General features: G+C 47.5%; 1 protein-coding gene across 2 annotated transcripts in view; it reads left to right on the top strand.

Annotated features, from left to right (window-relative positions):
* The window catches only part of PALM2AKAP2 (PALM2 and AKAP2 fusion), a 488,976-nt gene that overhangs the window by 374,448 nt on the left and 97,562 nt on the right, over positions 1-16,966 (top strand). The window contains exon 1 of one of the 2 annotated variants that reach the window (XM_046022261.1): positions 4,502-4,671. The exons of the other annotated variant lie outside the window; for it this stretch is intronic. The gene's annotated coding sequence lies outside the window, so the exon portion shown is untranslated. Of the gene's footprint in view, positions 1-4,501; positions 4,672-16,966 lie in introns of those variants that run through there. 2 annotated transcript variants of the gene reach the window in all.

Below are 16,966 nucleotides of genomic sequence, written 5' to 3'. Positions count from 1 at the left end.
TCTATTTGCTGGATTTGGTTCCTTTTGCTGAGTTTGGGAAGAAAGAAGAGGTTTTGTCAAACTGTCTAAGCTGAATTCTTTCTCAGACACTAACCTTTACTTTTAGTGTTTCTCTCTTTCTTTCTTTTTTTTTTTAAGATTTTATTTATTTATTTGAGAGAGATCACAAGTAGGCAGAGAGGCAGGCAGAGAGAGGGGGGGAGCAGGCTCCCCACCGAGCAGAGAGCCCAATGCGGGGCTCGATCCCAGGACACTGAGATCACGACCTGAGCCAAAGGCAGAGGCTTAACCCATTGAGCCACCCAGGCACCCACTTCTGGTGTTTCTTTAGTGTATATTGTATTTCTTGGGTTCCGTGGAGACCACTCTTGGTCAGGGCACAGTTTAAAGGGGGCCAGCAGCAAGGCAGATGCAAAAGGAGCAGAAATGTACATTAGGTCATAGCAAAAGAAATCCTGAGTTCTCCTATTAAGCTACATTTCCAAAAGGTTTTGTGTCCTAGATGGTGTAGGGCCTTTGGGAACATTTAACATTTGTACATCCCAGCTAGGTTTTTTACCCTGCAGAATTAGTAGCCCTTTCTTTGCTTCAAATGTGCTTCTAAAGTGCATCTAGGGGACACGTGGTGTCTCCCTTGGTTAAGCATCTGTCTTCGGCTCAGGTCATGATCTCGGGGTCCAGAGATTATCTCCCATCAGGCTCCTTTCTTGGGGGGGGGGGGTGGGTCCTGCTTCTCCCTCTGCCTGTGCTTCCCCTGCCTGTGCTCTTTCTCTCTCTCTGACAAATAAATAAATAAAATCTTCAAAAAAAAAAAAGTGCATCTAGGAGACTAAATGGGCTTCTTTCATAAAATATTCTCAGCTCTAATAATCATTCTCATGTTAAGAGATATATGATGTGATGTACCCATAAGAATATTACGGGTATATTCTTACGTACCCATAAGAATGTCCTGGGTGATGGGGTACGTGGGTGGCTCATTTGGTTAAGCATCCAACTCTTGATTTATGCTCAGGTCGTGATCTCAGTGTTGTTTATCAGGATCCGCCCTCAGCATGGAGCCTGCTTAAGATTCTCTCTCTCCCTCTCCCTCTGTTCTTACCCCTGCTCACACCCACGGGCTTTCTCTCTCTCTCTCTTAAAAAAAAAAAAAAAAAAAGTGCTAGGTGGTAAATCCAGCTTTTCCCATCTCTAGGATTTCTCATACTTTCATGTTCTTACGCTCACCTAGCAGCTGTTAAAAGTTTACCTAGCGGGATGCCTGAGTGGCTCAGTTGGTTAAGTGTCTGCCCTCAGCTTAGGTCATGATCCAGAGGACTAGGATCCAGTCCTGCATCTGGGTCCCTGCTCACCGGGAAGCCTGCTTCTCCCTCAGCCTGCTGTTCCCCATGCTTGTGCTCTCTCTCTCTCTATTTCTGATAAATAAATAAAATCTTTAAAAAAAAAAAAAGTTTTCCTGGCCATGCCCCCAGACGTTCAGACTTAGTAGGTACAGGTGGGGACCGGGAATCTGCATTTTGGTAACAGTAGTGGTTCTCATGTCTGTGGTTCTTAGTACTGGCTTCGAGTCTGGGGCCAGATTCTCAGCCTCAGCCCTATTGACATTTGGGACATGATAATCCTTTGTCCCTGGGGGTACTGTTTAGCAATGTCCCAGGCCTTACCTATTAGATATCAATATATCTTTATAACATTATAACTATCACAAAATCTCCCCCATTGTAACAATTGTAACATTGTTATAGCAATCAAAAATACATCAGTCAAAAATATCTCCAGACATTCCTAACATGTCCTCTTGGTAGTCAAATCACCCTTGACTGAGAACCACTGACTGAGGGGGAAATAAATGAGAAAATGCTAATTAGGAACAGTTTTTACTTTCACATGCAGACGTTCATACCCTTGATTTCACTGAACAAATTAAACAAATATTTCTGGGAACCTGGCATGTACCAAGCGTTTTTAACATTAAAAAATGTTAAATCACGTCTACTTCTTTAACACCTTATGAGATGGAAGAAAAGGAAATGTTCTTGTAAATTAATATCTATTGAACATGGACTTTTCCTAAATGAATATTCCCAATAGTTGTCTGGAGGATAGACCAGAACTTTAAAATTAATAGAATAACAGAAAATTAATATTAATTATATATATTTATATAATTTATATTTATTTATATTAATTTAATATTAATCAGTATTAAAAGTACTATTAAATTAAAATTAATATTAACATTGGGGCTCCTGGGTGGCGCAGTCGGCTAAGCATCTGACTCTTGGTTTCAGCTCAGGTTGTGATCTCAGGGTTGGTTGAGATGAGCCCCGGGTTGGGCCCTGTGCTGAGTACAGAGTTTGCTTAATATTCTCTCTCCCTCTCCCTCTGCCCCTGCCCCTGCCCTCTGTGCACATGCTTTCTCTCTATATATAAATAAATAAATATAAATCTTTTAAAAAATTAACATTAACACTGACATCACTTTAGGAAAGACATAATTCAGCCGGCGTGACTTGCTGTACTCTCTAATAATGAAACAAATTTGATGGATAAACTTTACATTTATTCGAATTTAGAAACATAAGAAAGAGTCATGACGCACCTGCCATAATACTGTTTCTAAAACCTCATCTCTGCTGTCATTTTAGAATCTTTCCTTTGAGAGTCTGTGGTCCATATAATAAATAACTCTACCCAAACACCCTCAGTTCCATGTGAGTTTTTCATGTGTTACTAAAATGGTAAAAATAGAGCCTGATGAAGGGCACTCAGATATTTAACTCCTCAAGTCAGGGACAGGAGGAGCTACAAGGCAGGAAGGAAAGAGGGAGGGAAAGAAATGAAGAAGGGAGGAAGGGATAGAGGAAGGAAGGAGGAATGAAGGAAAAAGGAAGGAAAGAATGGAGGGAGAGGGAAGGAGGGAAGAAAGGAGGTATGGAAGGAAAAAGAAGGGGAGCGAGAGAACGGAATTGATTGAGGAAGCTCTGTAATCTCAGACCACAGATCAGTAAATTCTATTGAAATTCAAGAGTGGAGACCTACCAGAATGCTGGTGAAACAATTCCCAAGTGGCAAGAAAAAGAAGCCTATTGACATTCAGGAACCCTGAGGAGAACAACTGACCTCTCCATTTTGGACTTTAGCCCCTCCCCCAGCAGAAGTGTGAATAAAGCTCAAGACTGGAAAGATGCCTTTTCTCCGGAGGGTTCTGTTGTCAACGTGTCATTAGCGTGGACAGGCTTTCTGAGCAGTTCCCAATGATATCATTTCTTTGTATGGGAGATCGAGGGCCTTTGTGGATTAGCAAAGAAGAACTGGACCAGCAGCTGTCTTTCCTGCCTCGTCTGGCACGCACAACTGACTCTCGGGAGAGGACCCCAGGACCTTGGCCAGGGGTTCAGAAAGAAGCAAGCCTACCTAGAATGGGAATTCAAAGGAGTGTGAGGGGCTCTGACTTGCAAAGATGGAGAGAGAATAAATAGGAAACGAAAAATCCCCATCATTCCCAATGGAAAGTGGGATTCAAGAAACCTGGCTTTATATTATTTTCCTCTGCGGAGATGGAGCAGAGGAAGATCAGTGCTTGCTTTTTAAACGTGCCTTGTTCTGTGCGGGGTGTTTTCTGTGCGTGTCCTCTGAGGATTTCTAGACAGTCCCTTCTCAAAGGGTCATTAAAATTATTTAAATATTCATGGTGGGGGAGGGGATTACAGACTGAAATTTCAGACCGCTGGAGAGTGAGGGACGACTGGCCACCCGCCTAGTGGAGCCCCACCTTGTGTATCAGCTGCCTCCTTCCCCACCGCTGGCTTTGTTAACTCACCCGCTGTGACACCAGGCCGCCGGCTGCCACAATGGGGAGGGCGGCCTGAGGGCTCTGGCTAGCCTGAGCGCCAGAACCATCTCTGTCCACACCTCGGCCTCTGGGCCATATCGAGGAGAGCGCCAAAACACAGGGAGACCCCATCCCTGTCACCAAGACATACTTCCTCACCGCGGCCAGCGGTGGTACTTCCCTGGGGACCAACGTCGTGCTGGGTAAGAAATGAACGATCGCTCCCACCCCGGGCAGGGCAGGAGGAGCTCAGCGGCTCCTGGCATCGCGAGCGTGCACCAGCACCCACACGGTTCCACCTGCCCCCCCCACACACATGTGTACACCAACATGCGTACGCCTGTGCACACGCCGACACGCCCACCCGCACGCTGACACAGTTCCACATCCCCAGACACAGAGCCCTCTCCCCAGTTAGGAAATCGCACGGCTTCCCTGGCCCGGTGCCTCTATTCATCCATCCTTCCATCCCTCCAGGCTGTCCATTCATTCATTCCGTGGTTTCTCGGTTTGTGCTTGGATTCCACCAAAGCCACAGAGAGGTGTGGGTGGGTGGATGGGGAGGGCACGTGGAAGTGGAGGGGCGGCCCGTGGGCGCCGGGAGCCGGGCGCTGGGCGCGGGGAGGGGCGGGGAGGAGGCGGGCTCCGGCAACTGGCGGGCGGCGCTCCCAGCCCTCCAGCTCGTCCCGCGCCCGCTGCTCCAGGCAGACGCGCTTGCCCCGCTCTGGGGCTGCCGCTCTTCCTCGCTGGAGCCTATCGGACGCCCCAGCCGGGAGGCAGGGGCCGAGCGGGAGCGGAGCTCGAGGACTGCGTCCCCCGGGATCCCGCGCCCAGAGGTGGGTGGCCCAGGCTGGGGGTGCGGCGACCCCCGACACCGCATCCCCAAAGAGCCCTCCTGATGTAGGGGTTCAGGCGTGGGGGGGGGAGGGTGGCTTGGGAGGGGCTGCAGATCTGGGGAGTCCTCAGAAGGATCGCGGACTTTAAAGGGCTTGTATGGCCTTGCTTAGAGGAGCGTGTGCTGGGAGGGGGCCTGGCTGGAAAGGGCTGTGGCCATGTGGCTTTGAATTCCTAGGTTTGGGGGAGGGCCGAGCCTTTGGCTGCTTTATTCAGTACTTAGTTATATGTGCTTTGAAAAATGAACTTAGGACTCTTTCCCCTGCCTCCCCCCCACACAACCACATACGCACACACACGGGCGCGCCTGGGCCGTAGAGGAAAAGCGAGGAGTATCTAACGGCCGGCCGTGGCCGTCCCTCTTGAACCGGAGCAGCAGAGGATGGAGCCACCGGTTCAGCTCCCAAGGAAGACAGGAGTCCTTAGATGGCAGCGCTGGGGGTTTGGGGAACTCAGGGGGTGCGCCGGGAGCCCGAGGCCAGGGAGGGCCAGTTCCCGGACCTGCCGGAGCCCTGCAGACTGGATTTATGAGCTGCGCTCTGGAGACCATGCACGAACAGAGAGGGCACCCTTCCTGGGCTGGGATGGAGGGGTATGCCCTGAGCCTGGAAGTTTGGCCTGAGGCTGAGACCCCGGCTGCTGGGATCCTGTATTTTATCCTGGATAAAGCTGAGGGTACCTCTCTTTGGGCCCTTTGTGGAGACACTTTGGGGAGTGGGAGGTGTGGATCGTGCTGCTGAGCTCTGAGCAAATGGTGCCGGTAATGGGGGGGGTGGGGTGGGGGAGAGCATGCCCTCAGAGAGGAGAGCGAGGAGATCCTGGTGGCCCTGAGCAATTCTGGAGAAACATAGTGGGGGGACGGGGGACTGAATCGCAGTCCGTGAGCCGCGGAACCCGCAGAGGAAGGCCAGGGCAGGCAGGGGTGCCTTGAAGGCTAAGGGCGGCTGCATACAGTGGGGAGCAGGATGGGCTAGACAGACAGCTGGTTGCTGAGCTCCCTGCCCTCAGGACAGACATCGCCAGCCCTGGGGAGCTCTCCCTAAACCTCAGAAAGGGGGCATCCTGTAAAGGGAGTTCACTCATTTAGGAGATGGTGGGTTGTCGCTTCAAGCCAGTTTCCCGCGTGGGGTGGTATTGGTTTGGCTCCCAGAGGCTGTGTGGTCAGACTTGGACAAATCTGCACCCTTCTCTGTAGCAGTTTTAAGTGCAGCGGCCATAATTTGAGCAGGCTTCCTTACCCCCTCTTAAATCCTTTGAAAAGAGTGCACACACACATGTACCTATACATCTCTCTACGGTACGTCTTTGAATCCGGGAAGCAAATTCCCAGGGGAAGCAACCTGCCCTCTTAACGTGTTCACTGGCATCTGGGGGGCCACCACCCACCATTGTAATCCCAGGAGATCTGTTTCCTCCATTCTGTTCTAATTAAAGAGAGAGTTCACTTAAGCATCACACTTTTCTTCCTGGAAACGGTCCTAATTTAATTAAACATTCTCTCTTTCTCCCAGTCTGGCAGCATCCCCAATCTTCATCAATAAAATTTCAGGGTAGCGTGTCTAGAAATGATGGCTATCTCTGAAGGAGTTTCCTCTGTTTCGTTAAACACACAGCCCTTAAGAACTAAGACTTGCCCTAACACACCTTCCAAACCGCTGCCCATGGCCAGCCTTCTCCTGCCCAGTTTTGACACAGGCTCTTTGCTCCGAGGACAGCTTCTCCTTTGAATGGGTGTCCCATTGGGTTATGTAGGTCCTGCAGTTATTTTGGGCTGCACTAATAAAATGAGCCAAGAGCCAAGAAAAATGAAAGTAATCCTCTTTGGGTCTTGTAGTCCCTTCCGTGGTGGACTGCATGCAGTTAGATGCTGACATGTTTCTCTGGCAGTGAGAAGAAGAAGAAGAAATTCACTTCACTGTCTTTCAGGGATGCCCGAGGTGCTGATGTGAGCAGGTGGCCAGGCTCTGAGATGGGACAGACATTTTGAAATACCCATTGTCTCATCATTCTGGCATGACAGTTGGCACGGCTCCGTGCCTGCAGAGTTCAGGGTAGTGTGGTCAGAGATCATTTCACTTCCATCAGTGGCTCATTCTGACTCAGGGGCCTCGGGATCTCGGTAATAAGATGAAGCAGGTTGTCTTAACTTGGTATCAAGTGAGGGGACAAATGATCCCCTGGTTGTTTTATTCTAAAACTTCCCTATTTTAGTATGGAATTAACTATTAAATATTACTTTAAGAAATGCTAACACCCTCGACTTTCTGCTTAATTAGGAGAATTGTTGTCTAGGTAGCATTGTTAGAGATTTGATTGACTCCTAAAGCTCCCATCTCTCGGATTTCTATCACGGATGTCATTGCAAGTCTCTACTTATTAAGATAATGAGAGATGTTTCAAGTAAGAGTGAAATCAAATTTGGGTGGAGGTTGTGTTGAGGAATTTAAACAATTGAAACAGGAGTGTGTGGAAAGTTACTTCTAAAGACCACAGCGTGACGGGTGTAGTTCCAGTCTTTTTTTTTTTTTTTTTAGTTCCAGTCTTTAATTGTGTGCATGTCTCACCGCTGGTAGAACTGGTGATCAATCTTGAAGTAGCCTGTGGAATGACTGCTCTTTGATCTTGAGAAACAGGAGTCATCCTTTGTTTAAGTTATTGGTCAGGGATCCTGTACCAACTATTGGAAACTTGAACCAATTAATTCATGTACTTATCAGGTTCAACAGTTTTAGTAAGTTTTACCAGGAAATGGCATCATTTTCTTTATACTGTGTAAACTCTACACTGATGGATAGATTTCTCTGTGAAGCTAAAATAGCTTAAGGTTGGAGGTTCCTCATTGGCACCAGCCTTACCCATCAGCACGTTGAGTTGCTTGGGCCCTAGGGTTTTTTTTTGTTTTTTTTTTTTTTTAAAGATTTTATTTATTTATTTGACAGAGAGAGATCACAAGTAGACAGGCAGGCAGAGAGAGAGAGAGAGAGGGAAGCAGGCTCGCTGCTGAGCAGAGAGCCCGATGCGGGACTCGATCCCAAGACCCTGAGATCATGACCTGAGCCGAAGGCAACGGCTTAACCCACTGAGCCACCCAGGCGCCCGGGCCCTAGGGTTTTGATGCCTCCATGATCCATGATGATGAGATCCAGGCTCTTGGTAAGAGAATCCCCTTCTAAGAACATCTGTGACTACTGTTCAGTTTTGGACCTTTGCCCTTCAAACATGTTTTGCAGGAATGTATTATTATAGGAAAGTTGAAATCATCTCTCTTCCAATAGGAAATCTATGATTTTTTCTCAGGGAGAAATCATAGATTTTGCCTATGTGATTTTATGTCACACCTGATGAACTAGGATACTTAAGAAAGGAAGTACTCTAAGTAATATACATTTAAACCTAAGTTTTAAAAATTTTTTTCAACTGTTGCTGATACAAAGTGTGTTTCTAAGACATAAAGAATGGCTATCTTGCCCCTGACTGCTCTTTGCCTTGGTGAGTTTACTGTGGTGAACATATGGTCGTCCTTCCGTCCACAGTTTAGGACTTTGTAGTCTCTGTGTGATGTCAGCAGAAAGACAAATTATGATTTATGTGTATGAGTGCAGAATCGTCATTGTGGAATCCACTCCAGGACAGCCCCTGGAGACTGGCTTTTGAGAAAACAATCCCACCATAAATACCATTTCTGTTCTTTGCCCCGCTGTCTGGAGAGTTGAGTGCCAGGAGAATGAATTAATCATGAGCTTTCCTTTGCCTACAGTAACAAAAAGATGTGCTTTTTCCAGGTTTCGGCCCAGGTTTCTTTTGACCTGTTGAAGTGAATTCTGAGATTGGGGAGGTACAAGAGAGGACAGACCCTTTGGGAGAAGGGCCTGAGGTTCTGCTCGGGCCCACCTACCGCTTTCCCATGTAGTGTTTGTCTCTAAATCTAGGTACACCCCGTACTGCCAGTCCTGGCGGGGTACCTTCGAGTGGGATCAGGGACGTGTAACTGGTATCTCTTCCCATCTTGGTAGGAGTCTCCAAGTGGCCTGATGGACCACGCCAATGGAAAGGGGGACCTGTGCAGGCAGAATGCTGCCCATTTCCTTATCCAGGCGGAAGACAGGGTAAGGTGATGGAGCATCCCTCTAGTGGGTTTGAGAAGTTGGGCGTTTTTGTTTGGTCTTTTAAGTCTTGGGGGACATGTATCCTGGTTGAGGGTGTCGTGGTAAAAATGCCAGGGAAGCCAGGGGAGCTGCAGGGCTCAGTGAGAAGTGTATGTCACCGTCCTTTGGCCCCTTCCTTTCCTAGCTCTTTTGGTTAGTTTTGATGTTTGAGCAGAGCAGCCTGAGTGAGCAGAGCCGAATACACAGATGCTGTGATGCCCTGGTTTCCGGGAACCTCGGCGGGGCCAAAACACGTTCGTGCCTCCGTCAAGTTCTCTGTAAGATCTTGGGCGTGTCATGGAATTGGAATCTTTGTTCCTTCCAGTCTCAAAACGGGGATGCCAAAACCTGCCTATTTGAAAACTTGTGCTGAATGAGAGAAGATAGAGAAGCACCTTGCGTGTGTTTTGTATCTCCCCAAATTGGTTGTTTTCCCAAGTTAACAAAGTCTCCTTTCATCTTTTTTTTTTTTTAAAGATTTATTTAGTTAGTTATTGAAATCATCTTCAAACACCCAACATGGGGCTTGAACTCACAACCCCGAGATCAAGAGTTGCATGCTCCACCAACTGAGTCAGACAGGTGCCCTGAAATCTCCTCTCATCTTTAAGGTGGATGCAAATGAACGTTTTTTAAAGTGTAATTTACAAAATTCCAGCAATTGTATGGCGGGCTGGCTGTTCATCGCTCGTACTGATCAGATGGCAGAGCTTTGGGCACAAAGATTCTCCCCCTCACCTCACCTCCACCCTCCAACCCCCTTTCGACTTGGGGGAGTCTGGCTGACATCCTTCTCTCTTCACCCTCAAACCACTTTGCACTCCGGAGGCTTCTTCCATTTTTTTCTTTACTTGCTTCCTCTTTATGCTTTGAGTTAAGTCAGAAATGGCTCCTTGTTGGGCAAATGAACCCAAATTTTCAGGAGCCTAATCTGGGCTTTAAGCTCACTCAGTGACCTGTAATATGATGGATGTCAGCGAGACTCCCTTCCGGAACTCCTACGAGATTCTTTGCTGGCTCTAATGAGTTTACTCGGTCACTAAGATGGGAACAGGGATTAATGTATTAAGTAAAGAGTTGCAGTTCGGGTTAAAATTAAAAAGGTTCTCAGAAGAGCCTGAGAAGCCTGGTTAATCTAGTCCGTTTATGTCTTACCCTTTAACTTTACAGATTTGCAGATCTCAGTGGGGGGATGAATTATTAAGCAGCACCATGGTGCGGTGGCCACAACAGAAACATTAATTTTGAGTGAGTTTGTGGGCCTTGCAAATCATTCTTTTATACAAAGACATGGAAAATGTATTCTCTACCTCTGGTCCAAAGTTCTCCAGCAGATCCTCTGTGCCGGCCAGCCCTGTGGGCTCGACTAGGATGAGCCTGTACATTTAAGGAAGTGAGTTGGTTAGAAATAACTGGGGATTTACAGGCAACATGATTTAAAAAGCAGAATATTGTAGCTCCTGACCCTGTTTGTGATGCCTCTGTTAAGTTTCCTTTTTAGTCACTGTCTGCAGTGGGGGAAGTCCTCCCCCCCCCGCCCCCTTAAAATGTCCGAGTCAAGACCTTCCACGGTCTCAACTCTATTCCTACACTGAAGACCTAGTGTTTGGGGAATCTGCCTTGTTCCCTGGGGCAGCCTATGGAGACAGGCAGTCTGGCCACGCCAATGTCTGTGGAGGGATTCCTCTGCTTTGGCACCGATAGTCAGCATCCCCCATTTGAGAGGAGCCTGGATACCGCCTTTTGTTTCTTTGGGTTTTTTGTTTTTGTTTTTGTTTTTTCTAGATACTGCCTTTTAAACCAGCTCTCCTGGTGATGTCAAATAAAGCCTGAGAACTTAATGCCCCAGGACACAAGCCTGCAGTGCATCCAAGTCCCTCCCCAGGACCACCCTCCACCACCCCACCCCGCCCCCGCCAAGTGCACCCGCCCAACCCCGGCTGTGACTTAGGAGAGATGGGCATGTTCCCTGGACGGGGTCCCCAGTGCCGTTCTGAGATCACTTGATCTGCCCTGACTTGCCTGCCTCAGGTCTTGCCAGTTTTCACTGCTCCCACCCAGAGGTGATTCTGGAAATACTTGGAAAGGTCTGTGGATCCTACTTGAGCTTTCTGCCCAGCGGAGCCCCTACACTCCCTATCTGCTCTGTAGGCTTAGAGAGAAATCGAGTCAATACATAAAGATAAATAAATGCCAGTCCAGAAACATTAGCCTCCCTTTGAACTACCCGTGGATATATCTTACTGCTTCCCTTGTGCTTTGCTGAGGGGGGCCTCGAGGACGGCTCTTACAGGGCAGGCCCAGCAGCGATGCTGGAGCCGTTTTTCCTGGGGTGTCACAGGAGGCCGGCCTGGAGGTTTCTGCATGGAGCTTAGAGTGCCTGGGTTTGTAAGGTGTCGAGAAACTGCCCAAGGCTTCCAGGTTTTTAGTTCTTTGTTAGAAGAGTGTGTGTGAGGACCTGACACCCACTACACCGAGCACCGGAAAGAGAAGGGGTTCCTAGGTAGGCATCCTCTCTGTAGCCCATGGCCTTCGCAGGAAGTCCCTAGTGAACCTGTGGGGCCAGGACTGAGCCAGTGTCCTGTAGCAGACCCCCTGGGGGGAAAGCCCAACCAGTGGGCAGGGAAGGGGGACACTAGCTGCCACTCCCCTCTCCCACTGCCACCCCATTAGTTGCCTCAAATGCAAAGCTCTGGGGGGCCTACCTGAGCCCCACACCTGGGTGAAGTGTGTGTAGAAGGTTCTAGGAAGGCCCAACCACATTTTCCTGTAGGTGGTTAACTGACTGCTCTCAGCCCCTGTCCCTGACCTGATTGGCTCACGTGATCACGATGTCATTTGCTCAGGGGAATAATGCAGAAACACTTTGTGTGGCACAGGGCCTCATGTAAATTTTGCGATACAGCCTGTAAACAGAGAAAGAAACCCATTGTCTAGCCCTTTTGATGCAAGGGGTTGGAGGGGAATGCCCAAGGAACACATGAATTTTCTAGAAAGTTCAAGTGCTTCACAACCTTAAATTCAAAAAGCTCTCTCTGTATGTGTATTAAAATCGAGACCCGTGTGCCATGTGCCGTATGATTCCAAGGCTATATTTAGCCTGGCAAATTAGTGTTTTGCATTAGAACATTGTATCCTTGCAAAGGGATTAAGAAAAAAAGAGGCAGGAATTCTCCTCTGACACAATTCCAGATGAGCAGAAGCCATTCATTGGGGGAGGAAAATGATCAAACTGTATTGGAAACTTAGATCATATCCAAGGCACTTGTGATTATCCCTGTTTGGGATCATTTTTCCTTTAGAAGAAAGCTCAAATTGGTGTTTCACACAGCACAGAGATGGGCCCTGAGTGTGGGAGGCATTGCTTTTGCATGAAATCACAATGTGTACATTGTTCTTAAAATATTCTTTTCATCATATGCTTCATTATCAAAACAATTCACAGCCTGTGAAGGATGACGGATGTTATAGTATCACCAGCACAGAGGGTATAAAATAGAATAAGGAGAAGGGAGGAAACCCCTCCCTCTCCAACCACTGTGGAGAATGGAATTTCGTTTTCTCTTCTAGGGAATTCCCTGCAATCCCCGGGGACGCCTGGATCTTGAGGTTTCTAGGCATGGTGCTGGTGCTGGGAGGAGCTCTGAGGGCAGGGGAAGGGAATTAACATTTTTTTTTCTTAAGATTTTATTTATTTGATAGACAGAGATCACAAGAAGGTGGAGAGGCAGGCAGAGAGAGAGGAGGAAGCAGGTTCCCTGCTGAGCAGAGCGCCTGATGTGGGGCTCGATCCCAGGACCCTGAGACCATGACCCAAGTGGAAGGCAGAGGCTTTAACCCACTGAACCACCCAGGCACCCCAGGGAATTAACATTTTTTGAGTGCCAGATACTAAATGGGTTGCTTTATCTCCACGACTTCTGTTTATCCTTAGAATCACCACCATGTTTCTAACGAGGATACTGATGTGCTCAGAGGCTGTGGAATCAGCCTAGGGGTCCCACAGCTGCACAGGGTCCTACCCAGCTCCTGTCCATTCCTAAACCAGGGCTATGGGGACTTGCTGTTCAAAGTGTAGTCGGAGACCCACAGCAATGGCATCATTCAGGAGCTCCTTGAAACCAGAGAACCCTGAGCCCCATCCTAGACCCACTGAAGCAGAATCTGCATTTTAACAAAATCCTCAGGAATTTGTGTACACATGACAGTGGGAGGAGCTTCCTTACCCAACTGGGAGGGAGGAAGGTTTGGCAGTTAACACTATGCAAACCAGCCAAGCTTCAAGACAGGCGAGACTGGTCTGTGAGTGGGGAGGGTGCTACTGGGATCCAGTGGACTGTACTAACAGCCTGCAGAGCTCAGCACAGCTCCCCCATGAGGAAGAATTACCCTGCCCGGAAGGTCCATATCTAGAATTCACATCCTGTATGTGTTTCCGTAGCTTCAGATGTATGCAACTCTCTAGCGAAATCTTAAGTGAGATGATACAAATTGCCGTGCGGTATGCAAATGTGATTCTTTTTACTGGGACTTGAAAAGCTACAGAGAGTTTAAATTGCAGCATGAAAGATTTCCGTCTGAATTTTGAGAGCATCTGGCTAAGGCACCCAGGAGGCAGTGGAGATGCTTCTGAGCCCAGTACCGAATTGCCCGTGTCACTCCCTCCCCCAACCCATCCTGCCTGGCAACAGTGTCTTTCCTTTCTTTGGTTTACTCCCCAAACTTGTCCTGGCCTCTGTCCTATTTTTCAGTTCCCAAGCAAGCTGCGTTGGTCAGCTGTGCCACCTGGAGGCTGGGGGAGAAAAGGGGAAAAGTGGAGTCCGCCTTCTTTCCTCTCTGCCCCCTGGGATGTGTGCCTCTCCCTCTTTCCTCCGTAGCTGCTTTGGCTCTACTCCACTCACTGCCCAACACCCATCCCTTGTCCCTTCCTCCTCCTCTCTCTTTAGATTCTGGCCGGGAACATCTGGAACTCTCTCCCCTCTAGCTCCTGGGTCTCCCTCCTTCCTTTTCTCTCTGTCTTTCCTTTGTGAACAGAACATCAGCCGGAATCACAGAATCACAACTGGGAAGTGAAACCAGCACACCCAGTGTATATTAAGGGGGGGCAGTTTTGAAGGGAAATGATATCCGCAGAGAGCCCCCGTCATCCCCCTTCCCTTGTGAGAGTCTCCTCAACATCGCTGCAGAGGTCCGTACCTACTTTATTGTTTTACTCCGACTCAGCTTACTTTTTCTTGAGCTCTACCCTTTGAAAACAGAGTTTGTTCAAGGTTCTGTGGCGTTTTCCAACCTTCTTGGACAGCTGGTATTATAACACTCATTTCCCAATACTTTTTAATAACCGTTATCCACGGAGTAGAATGTTCTCGATAAGCTTTAGAACCAAACTGGTTTCAAAACCAAGGTGTTCCAAGGAAAAGAACACCTTTCCATACCTTCTGGGTACCCACTTTTCATAACTATTGTTATTCCTTGCAAATGAAAGGTGGGGCCATGAACGTGGAGGGGGGGCGGTGGGGAGTGGGGGGGTGGGTGGTGCAGAACTTCCGGCTCCAGCTCTGGGATCCAGAGGCGGGGCAAGGCCGGGCGGGGCAGAAGAAGCCAGATCGCTGGGCATCTGGCCAGAGTGGATTTTATCTTCCCAGGGGAAGCCCGTGTTTTTCCAGCCGGCCAGCTGATCTGCTCCAGAGGGCTTTAAGCTGGAAGGTGGGGAGTTCCAGGGGAGAGTGGGAGTCAGAGCAGGTGCTATGGAGGATTATCAGTCCTGTCACCAAAAGGGAGATTTGTCACCTGGTATTTGCTTCCTCCTTGTTGTTTTGAGAGAATAATTGGGAAATCCATAATAGAAATAATTTTGTCTTTAACATCCACCTTAAAGGTGTGTAAATGAGAGGAAGCAAACCTTAAAGGCGTTTGTCCCCTGAGGTACCACTCCTCGCTCCAACCCACACCCTCTAAGTGCATTGTCACATCTCAGGAACTCCTCAAGGGTCCTCTTGGGCTTGATAACGTAGGCCACCTCTGACAATTTCCACTGAACTCTCTGTGCTGCAAATGATACCTTTCAAAATTGGCCTGGAAACATGCCAGCAAAAATTATTGCACAATACACAATACACAAAAATTCTTACACTCTACTGCAAATACTTGAACAAACACAAAGTAACAATTCCTGCGGCTTTATAAAGAATGGATCCAAACCAAGGACAGAGTTTATATGAACAGAGGAAGACCTAATACAGTATGTGTACAATTGGCTAAAACCTTGAACCTTTAACATGGGTTTATTTGCAATCACAAAATTCTGATTCAGCTTTTTTCAGAAGAGTATAACGTTGAAAAGCTCAAGTTTTTTATTTCTTTTGGGAGTTCAGGCTTCCCCAAGAACAGAGAGCTTTACTCTGAGAGCAAAGTAGATTTAAGCTGCTTTTGATAATGACTGTTTAGTGAAAAGTTGGGCCCTCTTTCAAGGGCCATGTAGATATTGTCATCTTTGACCTTTGTAACTCCTGTTGGGGAAGATGTCATTATTATTTTTGTTGTTACAGATGAAGAAACTGAGATACCATGGTTTAGGACAAGAGCATATAGCTAGTGGCAAAGCTGGATTTGAATCTCTATAGTTTGGCTTTTTACAGTCTCTTAATCGTTACCCTCTTTATTCTGCCTGTTTAGTGCTTACTACAAGCTAAGCTAGCCCTGTCCTTTTCCTGTGGTTGAAGTTATAAATCTCAGTCCATAAACAAAGGTTTGCAAAAAAAATTTTTTTTTAATTTACATAAATTAACTTAATTTTGTCTTTGAGCCCTCAACCTGTCCAGCTAAGAGAAAATTTAACCCCAGTCATTTGGGGGGATATTCCCACTCTGTGATTATATTTAAAATTTAAAGGTTTAGAAGGTGCTAGGTTGTGGGAAGGAGGCCATCCTGACACCTATCTGCACTGGTTTTAGCTGTGATCTCCTGTCATGTGTCTACGTGGCTTTGACTGTTTCTATCCACATGGTCAAGATTGAAGCTGCTGATCCTTACGGGCGCACAGGGATCCTTGGCAAGTCCGTGAACTCGGAGCCTGGAGTCTCCTCTATAAAGTCTTGCCAGTTCCCCTAGGAACTTCCAGGAAACAGAGCAAAACACCTGGGGGGCTGGAGAGAGAAAGGACCCTCTCTAAAATGCCTTGCATAATCTTATTGATGACTTAGATTTTTACAAAAGCCAGGATTTTCGACTCCTTGACACCAGATCCCCAAAGCAAGCATTTAAATTAAAAGCCTGGCTGCCTGCCTAAGGAGGAGAGAAAGTAAAAGGAGAAGACATTTATTAAGATCTCGAAAATGTTCAGGGGGTACAATGATGGTTGCCAGGGCCTGGGGGAAGGGGAGAATGAGTTAGTGTTGAAGAGGTAGGGTTTCAGGTTTGCAGGATGAGAAGGGTTCTGTGGACGGATGGTGGAGATGGTCGCACAACTCTGTGAACACTTAGTGTCCACAGGACTGTACCCTTAAAAATGGTTAAGATGCTACATTTTGTGTGATACATATTTTACCGCAATAAAAAAAGCATAGTCATCAATGCAGAAATTTTATTTTCTTTGTATAAACTTTGGCTCATTTATAAAATAGTAAAACTGCTCATAGAGAACAAACTGATGGTCACCGAGGGGAAGTGGGGGGATGGGCGGAACAGGTGATGGGGGTGAAGGAGGGCACTTGTGATGAGCCCGGGGTGACGTATGGAAGTGTTGAATCCTGTGTTGTACACCTGAATCTAACACGACACTGTATGTGAACTATCCTGGAATTAAAATCAAAGCCTAGTTAAAAAGCAGTAAAAAGAGAAACCCAAATGACAGTAAAAAGATAAACCCAAATGACAGAACACAAATAAAAAGTTAATTTGTCACCCTCCAAAAAGAAGTTCATGATAAACGATTTTTGAATGCCAAAGGAGAAAAGTGGAGTTGAATTCTCCGGCAGTGGATGGGTTTACTTTCCTTGGGGAAGTACCCGGTCTCATCTGACCTCTGAAACCAGCCTGGGTCTTGGACACAGAGGCCCTAAACACCCAGGAGGGGACTGGCCCAGAGAGTGTT

This window comes from Meles meles, chromosome 11 (assembly GCF_922984935.1).
Source record: "Meles meles chromosome 11, mMelMel3.1 paternal haplotype, whole genome shotgun sequence".
NCBI lineage: Eukaryota > Metazoa > Chordata > Mammalia > Carnivora > Mustelidae > Meles > Meles meles.
This window is presented reverse-complemented; position numbering and strand designations above follow the sequence as displayed.